The 9,838-nt window shown below is 41.4% G+C and overlaps 1 long non-coding RNA gene across 1 annotated transcript; it reads left to right on the top strand.

Moving 5' to 3' along the window:
* Positions 1 to 8,260: 8,260 nt before the first annotated feature.
* Positions 8,261 to 9,524, top strand: LOC102203269 (uncharacterized). The gene is made up of 3 exons (XR_311857.2): positions 8,261 to 8,299; positions 9,250 to 9,298; positions 9,467 to 9,524. It is a non-coding gene; the product is annotated as an uncharacterized LOC102203269 (long non-coding RNA).
* Positions 9,525 to 9,838: the final 314 nt, after the last annotated feature.

Below are 9,838 nucleotides of genomic sequence, written 5' to 3'. Positions count from 1 at the left end.
TCCTCACTGGATGCATCACCACCTGGTATGGCAACAGCACCGCCTACAACTGCAAAGCTCTCCAGAGAGTAGTGCTCTGAACGGATAATTGGAGGTGAGCTTCCCTCCCTCCAAGACATCTACAGGAAGCGGTGGCTGAGGAAAGCGGGGAGGATCATCAAGGACTCCAGTCACCCCAGCCATAAACTGTTCAGACTACTTCCATCAGGAAGGAGGTTCTGCAGCATCCGGTCCCGTACCAGCAGACTGAGAGACAGCTTCTTCCATCAGGCCATCAGACTGCTGAACACTTCATAGACACCTCAGCTTCACTACTGGAACTTCAACATTATGCACTCCATACTGTACAGTAACGCCACTGTTTTGCACATGTCTCAACTCTGTATATCTTTATATATTTATTTATTGTTTACTTTATTTAATTTGTAAAATATGTGTACACACACACACACACACGTAGAAAAATATTTAGTATACACATCTAGAAATGCATATACTATTATATATTGTACATATATTTATTAGTTTCAGATGTAGCTATTCTTGTATTTTGCTTGTTTACATTATTGTATTTTGCACAACTCTGTTGCTTGTGAAACTCGCACACAAGAATTTCACTCACATGTGCTGTACCAATGTACCTGCACATGTGATGTGACAATAAAAGTGATTTGATTTGATTTGCTACTGCTTACATTTAAACATGAGAGTGTATGGAGACTGACTCGCTGATGGAGCCTCCAGTACACATTACTGCAGGTTTTGGCTTCATTTTTTAGTTCCAGATGTTGCTGCTTCTAGTAAAACCACACTGGCTTTATTTTCTTAGGACAACACCACTTGATATTTTCCCCTGTAGTTGTAGAGTGGGTGGTAGAGCCAAGAGGTGGAGCGGGCCTGCTGGATCAGCCCACTCAGCCACTCAGAGTTTGGTGACAGGCTGAATGAACTCTGCACGATCTGATCTAATGAGCATCCCCTGCAGTGTGTGTGTGTGCGTGTGTGTGCGAGTCTGCGCAGCTGCCAATACAACATGACACTGTAACCTGCAGGATGAACTGACACATGCCTGTATGATCAGTGTGTCTGTGCCTGTGTGTGCTTGCCCCTCGCTCTCCCAGCATGCCTTTCAGCTGCTCTTTGATGTGAGCTCGCTGACATGAAGGAGCCCTCTGAAAAGCGTCTCCTCCTCTGGCCTCGCGACGGGTGGCAGGCCACGGTGAAGGGTGGATGAATGGCTGCGGCAACGATGCTTCACGGGTCCCCTCAAACCCTCGCCAGGCGACAGATCGTTATCTCCCCCATCCCCCTTCACCCTTTCGCTTTCATGTCCACAATGGAGATGTTCGGCTCCTTCGGCTCCGTCCTCACATGCGAGCCGATGATTAATTCCCCCAGCCTAATGATGACGCTCAGAAAGGCTATTTATTTTCCTGTGATTTATTGTGGCTGCTCACATAAAGAAACATTTTCAGCATAAACACACACACAAACACACACACGGGTTTAACATTTTAAAAAAAAGAGTTCAAACACTTCCAAACCTTCCTTTTCAATAACCAAATATATATTTGTTCTTTTGTTCTGCTCTTCTTGCAAAAGTAAACTTTAATATTGCCTGCAGATTCTTTTACATCTTGTCTTTAAGCCTTTTATGTGTTGTGTAAAGCACTTTGAATTGCCTTGTTGTTGAAGTGTGCTATACAAATAAAATTGCCCGAGACTTTTTATATATTGCATGATTTGTTTTTCTACAAGGTTAAGAATTTATTTGCAGGCTGGATGTGAGACTCTGTTATCTCACGCCTTCGTAGGCTGATAGAATATTTTGATATTTTTATGGTCTGAATATACACTTCACTGTCTCATTTTAGAGCTCAGTTGTGTCTCTGATGATAGATGTTTACAGCCAGTGGCTCGAGTGCATAATAAAGTTCCAAAATATGAATCTAACAACAAATAACTCATTAATTAAGTCTGACAGAGCACAGGAATTAAAATCAAATGATAAAACAGTCGACGTTAGCTCAAAGGGACACTTTTTGAGTGTTCAGCCATTTAAAAACATCAAGTGTTTGCTCATCGGGGATAATGTGATCATTTTGTGAGCTGGCACCCTATAAATAAAATTTAATTGAAATTCAGTCAAAGCAACCATGGCCTCTAAGTTGGACATTTAAACCTGGGAGTCTATAGGGACTGATTCACTGCTGAAGCCTCGTGTGGACATTTGAGGAACTACAGGTTTAGACCCTCCAGCGTTGGTTTCATTATTCAGTCACAGAGGTTGCTGCTTGGTTAAACCACTGTAGGAGAGCCAAGTGAAGATCCACAGCAAGCAGATAAATCATATAATAGCTTTTCATCAGGGAGTCGAGCACTTAGTGCAGCTAAGACTGCTCATCATGTGGGGCAACGGCAGCTTAAAAGCAGCTTTTCTTGTTTTATTTTGATTGAACCAAATGAAAAATGTGAACACACCGCTCATGATTCACAATGAATAATCACAGTAATTAGTACATTTTCTGTGTTTATGTGTGCGTAGTTGAAATAAGAGTTAATTAGCCCGGCTGTTGTGAAGTTTCACAGAGAGTCTCCTCAGAATTCCTCGGAATAATGGCACTAGCAGCTGTAAATAGTTTGTAACTAAAATAGAAATGCACTTAATGTTTTAGTTTGTCTGTTTTGTGACTTCTTTCAGGTTGACATAGAACAGATTTCCCATTCCCTTCCCTCCCATTTTACCTTTCCTAATCCAAATCCTGCATCAGTTTTCTTCTGTAATCCAGCCAGAAATCACATTCACCCTCCCAGCATCCTCGTAGAAACATCCACGTTTGTCTAATAAATGTTTTCCTCTCTGTTACAGCCACATTTACATGACAAAAAAGAGTCTTTTCTTCACTGCAGCTTGACAGCAGAATGGCTATTCTCCTTTTTATCTCATTAAAATGGAAAGCTGGAGAGGCCCATTACTTGTTAAATACTCCACATCCACATCCTTTGTTGTGTGTGCAAACTAATGGGCTGGATATTTATAAAACTAAAACATGAACTAATGAAGATGGCTCATGTCATCAAATTATCAAAGTCATTCTGTCTGAAACATTTCTAATCGAAAAGGTGAAACATCCCCGCTCGTGGCTCGCTCTGAACAGCAACAGGAGGTAAAGAGGCCATCATTCTTTCAGGTATTCTGTGGACTCTGAGAAAGAGAAAAATGGGACGACACTGTCCTGCAACTTCCTCAGCTGACCCAGAAATTACATGCAAATTAAAGAAAAATTCAGCACTTTTGAGTAGTGAGGCGTGTCTGTGTTAAGCTGTAAGGAGGATTTTGGCACCATGGTTTGGGTCCATGTGTCCACTTACAGGGAAGGATCATCAATACTTATTAATGTCAAGTTACACTGTCTGCATTTTGCATGCACTAGATTCCAAAATTTGCCTTCCAGTGAGTAATAAATGCAGATGAGCTGCTTGTTGTCTTTCAGTTCAGCGCTTCCTCTGCAAATTCATGTGCAGCCAGGCTGTGGCAGTTTGTTTACATTCTCACTTCAGGTTAAGTAACTGCTCTCGCTGTTAAAATGAAACTTTCAGTACAACTGACTTAAGTTCAGTAGACCTACTCTACGTCCAAACTATTTAAATGAAGCAGTCACATGTCAGATGTTTTCTTTAGCTTCAAACAAAAAAATTGATAAACAACAAAACCTGCAGTTCTGCTAATGTCCACTAGAGGCTGCCTCCAGCCTTTAGCTGTTGTACATGAAATATAGCAGAACACTGCAGGGTACGATTAGTTGATGATTTATTATGTGGATAACGGCTCAACGAGATCTCCTTAAAAAAAAAGATTTTTAAGATAAAAATGGGACAAAATACTTTGACAGCTCAACAGACCGCTAAAAAAAATTTTCTTTTCATTGCAGTCAGTAAAAAAAAAAATACAGACATGGAGAAAGTGAAACTAATTGATTTTTTTTTTAAAGTTCTTCATCACCACCAAAAGCTAATCACTTGTTCCTTGGCTGATAGCCCAGCTTCCCACTAAACTGACATCTGGTGAGTTACTAACAAGCAGCAGCTGAACTAAAAACAGAACTTGGAAGAGCTGAAGTGGAAAGAAACTCCATCTAATAGCATCTATGGTGGTGTCGACAGATGTGACATTTAAAACTGATCTAACCTGCTGTGTTCTTTGGACCAAAGTACAGCTGCGGCTGGTGAGACCCTTTATTAGTTTTTGAGGTGATTTAGTCTGAATACAGTCCGCCCTCTGTGGAACGTAAATGTCTGAAACTTATGACAGTCCAGTGAAAAGCTGTTGATGTGTGTCACTCAAGAGCAAAAAGTGTCACACTCTAGAGAAGTGACAGACACATCGGCCAAGCTCCTTCTACTTTATCATCCTCGAAGGAACGGGCCGTTTCCTGTGTTTCTATTCTAGATTTCTATAAGAAAAAAGGTTTATTACTGTTTTCCATTGTGCCATTAAAGACAAAGACACCACTGAACCCATATTTTCATTTTAAGCTTTCAGCAGTTAGAAGAATATCAAGTTTTTGTAAAAGATTGTTGTAGCTGCCAACATCTTTGGCGTATAAATTCTGAACATGGGTTCCTTTTTATTTTTTGGTAGGTTGGGTTTTGAAGATTTGATTCAATAATTTTTTGTGTAATTCTTTCAATTTCAATTTTATTTATACAACACCAAATCACAACAGCAGTCGATTCAAGGTGTTTTATATTGTAAGGTAAACCCTACAATAATACATATAAAGAAAAAGCCAACAATCACATGACCCCCTATGAACAAGTACTTTGGCAATAGTGGGAAGAAAAAAGTCCCTTTTAACGGGAAGAAACCTCCTGCAGAACCTCGGGGAGGGGCGGCCAGCTGCATATGGCCGCCCTTCCCCGAGGACTCTATGTGTTGTGAAAAGAAGTTGGATTGTTGAGAAGTCGATGGGAAGCTGGTTCATAATTCTCACTCAGTTCATGAGCTTAATAAACACGTTTGTGAATTTATGGTCTTAGATGTTGAGTTCAAGTCTTATTAAATTCAACATGATGCTCATTTGATAACTTTGTCCACACAGGTGAAAAAGAATGACAAAGCAGGTGATGGGTTAGGAAGGACATGTGCTGTATGCACAGCTTCAATGTTGACTTTTGGCACATACGCAGTTCAAACTCTGCACTTTCAGGTAAAGCTCCTCTGAGTAACCCGCTGCACCATCACATTTAACCTCCAGCTTGTTTTTGCTGTTTATGCTTCTGACGTGAGGTTCCTGCACAGCCTGTGACTGACCTCAGACACAGGTAGCAGCGAAGTGCAGGTTCGATTCCCTCTTAGTCTCTCCTGCCAGTAAAGTTCAGAAATGTTTGATACTTGAAACGCGCTGCCTTGGCCTGCTTTGACAAATACTGTAAACCTCAGCGATGACAAACAGCCTGAGCCCGGTGTCACAGCCGCCTGGTCCACTTTCTGCTGTGACAAAGTGATCCGGTTAGGCCCCGGCATCGCCCAGCGCAGGAAGCCCTTAACCACAGAAGAAGAGCAGAGTGGAGCTGAGAAAAAATGTGGTGTCAAGACATTAAACGGGGAGAGCGGAGCAATGGGGGGCTTTAAAGATGACGATTCTTTATCCCTAAATTGTTTTGAGAGCCTCGTGCCAGCTGGGTCATGAATCAGCCTGTCCGGCGGTCCTTCTGGCGTTCCTGGCGATGACTGCGGGGGCGGCAGGGGCCGTGACAGGTGAGCTGTCCCTGCTGCTTGAGCATCACCCCCTCTTCATCATTTTACATTTAATCGAAGCTGCCACCTGTCCTGACTCTCAGCACCGCTTCCTGCCTTCCCTTTCATCCGTCTCTCAGAGCTGGAGTAGTCGAGGAAGAGCAGAGGGGGAGGAGGAGGAGGGGGGCAGAAAAAACAGGAGCTTCATCCCCTGTGATGGTTTGTGGTGATCAGGTGTAGCAGCGCTGAGCAGGACTATCAGTCTACCTGCCAAAACACTACGCTGTGAGCCCCATCCATCAGGAGGAGATGATCGCGGTCCATCCACATCATCCTCCTCACTCCCACGTCTCAAGCAGTCACAGCTGGAAGTAAAATTTGAACACCTGATGATACGATGTCTCACTTTTCTCTCTGTTCAGGTGAAGCAGAGTTGAATCCAAAGATCTGATTTATTTACCGTCTAGTTAATAATTTATGAGTAAATATAATTTGTTTTATCAGTCCTAACATGGTTTTTATTTATATAATACATTTAAAAAATACAGCATTTGACAAAGAAGCGTCACACACCTGACATTCAGAGCTCCTGTTTAAGAGAGGCAGCCAATCAGGAGAAAACTTCTTTAAAGGGGGAGGAACTAAACACTTTACTTTAGTTAGTGGATCATCTGATTTTCTACACCAATATCAAGGATTGTTATAAGGTTTTTATCATGCAAAGCAACCTTAACAAAGTCCAAGAATAAAAATATGGAGCTGGAAACAAACAGAAAAGGTTCAGTTTAAATTATAATAAGTCAAACTTACAATTGAGGGAAACAATGCCACACGTGTGGGACGAGGGCAGTTTAATAGGTATTAAGGATAAAATGCATAGAAAATTGGTTAACATTAATGCAATTAACCCAGACCCCAGACGATTAATCTTGATGAACAATAACGTTTTTGTTGGCCCAGTTCTGCTAATTTGACAGAAATAGATGCAAGGAGCAAAAGTCACACAGCTACAGACACCAGGCGGCACGATAGCAGTAAGATTTGAGTCTCATAGATCCATCCATCCATCTCTCTCATCTGTTCATGCAGCTTCCCCAGCAATTCCACATTCTCACATCACACTACACCAATTAGCCTAACAAGCATGTCTTTTCTCTGATTCTTCTTTAATTTTTCACCATTCTGAGGCTCAATTGCACTCAGGCTTTCAAAAGCCAAATAGTAGAAGCTGGAAAATGTAGCCTGGTCTGATGACTGTTCTTTTTTTTTTTTTTTTTGCCTGTCCCATTTGGTTCTTTAGCCGTCAGAATTGTTGTCTGAAGAACAACAAGGATACCCAATGGATTTACTTTGCCAAATGGATGATCACGACCTTGCCGTATTGGTCCATTTGATCGACCTTTGTTGTTATTATTTATTTTATTTTATTTTCATTTGTTACAGATGGGACAGACATGACTGAGGGATAGGAAAGGGAGAAAGAAAGATGAAGGAAAAGAAAAACAGAAGGGAAGAGGGACAGTGAGAAAGGGCACTTAAAAAGAGAAAGAAGAAAAAAAAATCTCCTGGATCACCTATTGAGAGAAAAAGAAGAGAAAACAAGCAAAAAAACCCAGAGCAACATACTGAACACAACAGCATCGCATTAATCGAGTTAAGTATAAACAGCAGTGAATACGAAATATTGAATGTTGAATGTTGACCGACAGCACATAATGTGCTTGGAAATAGCAGCCAATAAAGGTGTAGTTTATGTCTATGAACAGTGAACACCCGTGTGCACACCTGTGTGGATCAGTGTGCTTGTATTCAAAAGGTTTCCCCATGTAACGGTCTGCTAGAGGATGTAGAGAGCTATAGCCCTGTCCCCCAGGGCATGAAGCAGGCATGGAGGAGATCCAGGCTCCCCTTTGCCCCGGAAGAGGCCTGACCAAGCAACAGGCACCAGGCCCCGCCATGTAGTCACCGGGAGTGAGCTGGTACATAACTGAGTGCCCAGCCCCGGACACCAAGAACCACCAACGCACCGACCCCTGAGGGCGTCAGTTACCGGCAGGGAGTGTGGTGAGGGGAGATAGGCCTTGGAGGGCCTGGGAGTTCCCAGAGAGATGGAGTGTAAGACCTGACCTGACATATAAACACAGACAAACAGGCACACACCGACACAAACATGCATTCCAACCCTCATGCACGCACACTGTAAAATGTAATATTGTGTTTAATTAAAAATATTAAATAGGCTGAACTCAATTTTTAACAATTTGTTATTAGAACTCGATTTAAATAAGTTACCAGTACTTTTTATGCAAAAAATGCTGATAAACTCAATTTATTTGTGTTGTCTTAACTTAGAAAAACTAAGTAAGATGGAAGTTTTTCCTCTCAGGGCGGAAGGATGAAAGATGTGTTTTGAAAATGCCACGTCACTACCGTCCTCCTCCCTCTCGGATCAGTTCATGGTGCCAGCATTTTTTATGGAATATGTTGAGCAAACCTGGAGAAGCTCAGCTCAAGAGATTATTGTCATTGCTGTGGATCTTTACCTGATACACTGACTTGGTGAGTAAATGTTTACTCTTATTCAAACTGATTTTGTGGCTTCTCTTAGTTTAGCACCAGGTTTATAATCTTGCTAGCTAGTTAGTGTTAGCCTGCGTTGCTGCTGCCACTGGGCTCATGTTACTTAAAACACCACAGCCTTAAAAGCCTTACAGAAAACTATGTCTGTGAAATTTTCTGTTGATTGAAATAAAAAAGTGAGATAAGAGCCCAGACAAAATTCTTCAGGAGGTGCAGCCGTTAGGGGTGGGGTGTGGGGGGTATTTTCAATCCATAGCCTTAACTAACTATATATATATATATATATATATATATATATAGTAGCAAAAGAGTGCAGGGGGGTTAAAAAGAATACGCCAGGAGTTAGCTGTGCTCCTGGACTGTATTGAGCCTTGACCTCCCGGTCAGCTATTGCGCTGGTGGATAACAGAGCTCTCCAAAAACGTGGAAGCACTTTTGCAAATATGTGATATTTTGATAAATTAAGTAGATATTTGAGCATTTCACAGCTACATTCTCGCCTGAAAATATCTTAAAACGTTATTTTGTGACCCAGAAAGGGTAATCTGGGGAAAAGGAGGATTGCATTTGTCGCGGCAATGGCAGAGGAGCTCGGCTAAAAAACGTATTACTTTTTCTGGGCCACAAAATAAACGTTTAAGATATTTTCAGGCGAGAATGTAGCTGTGTAAAGTTAAAGTATCTGCTCGATTTATCAAGACATCACATATTTGCAAAAATTCTCCGACGTTTTCGGAGACGTCCATTTTTTTTCATGCTTTGTGGCAGCTTTTGAACATCTGTGGCATCTATTAATGTCAAATCTAGCCTTTATTTAACAACATAAGCAAACTCTATGTTACAATGATTGCACAGCCATTAATGATCAAATCAGTTTCTGAAAAATGTTCTGTTTTTTCTCCCTCTGCTTGCTTCTTACTGTCTTTGAGGCTCAGGACCAGCACTCCTGCTGTTGGACAGAAAGACATCAACTCAGTGGTGAGTATTTTGGTTTTCCAATATATTAGCAACTGTCAGTGACATTTATATTAATCAGGCTGAACTTTAATCATACTTTAGATCAGCCTGTTTTACTTATTGTTTTATTTGTGCTTTGGTTTGGGGAAGTTGTTTCTTTACTGATCTTTTCCTGTCTTCTGTTATTAGACTTGAGATATGACTGCACTATGCTGTTGCTGGTGACTCCAGTTAATTCTACAAGACATACTGTGTAAGTAAACAAACAACAACAGTTTGGTCTGCATTTCTTGAAAGATCACATCCCCCAAACTTAGTTTAGAGGGTCTACACTGTATATAGTGAAGTCTGCAAGTTTTCTAACAGCAAAATTTGTTCCCAAATCATTTTGCACATCATTAGAATGAAAGTTATTGGCCATGTTTGCATAGCCCTTTTTAAAATGATGCTTTCATGACATTATTGTGTGTTGGGTGGGGGTCAGGGCTATCCAGACTGACAGTGGGACATTGAATGTCACCTCTCCGGTGGGGAGGGAGCCTGAGATTGTGTAAATTGGAG

This window comes from Pundamilia nyererei, unplaced genomic scaffold (assembly GCF_000239375.1).
Source record: "Pundamilia nyererei isolate P.nyererei 1_Seehausen unplaced genomic scaffold, PunNye1.0 scaffold00079, whole genome shotgun sequence".
NCBI lineage: Eukaryota > Metazoa > Chordata > Actinopteri > Cichliformes > Cichlidae > Pundamilia > Pundamilia nyererei.
The sequence above is the reverse complement of the archived record's forward strand: the minus strand, read 5'-3'. Positions and strand labels throughout refer to the sequence as shown.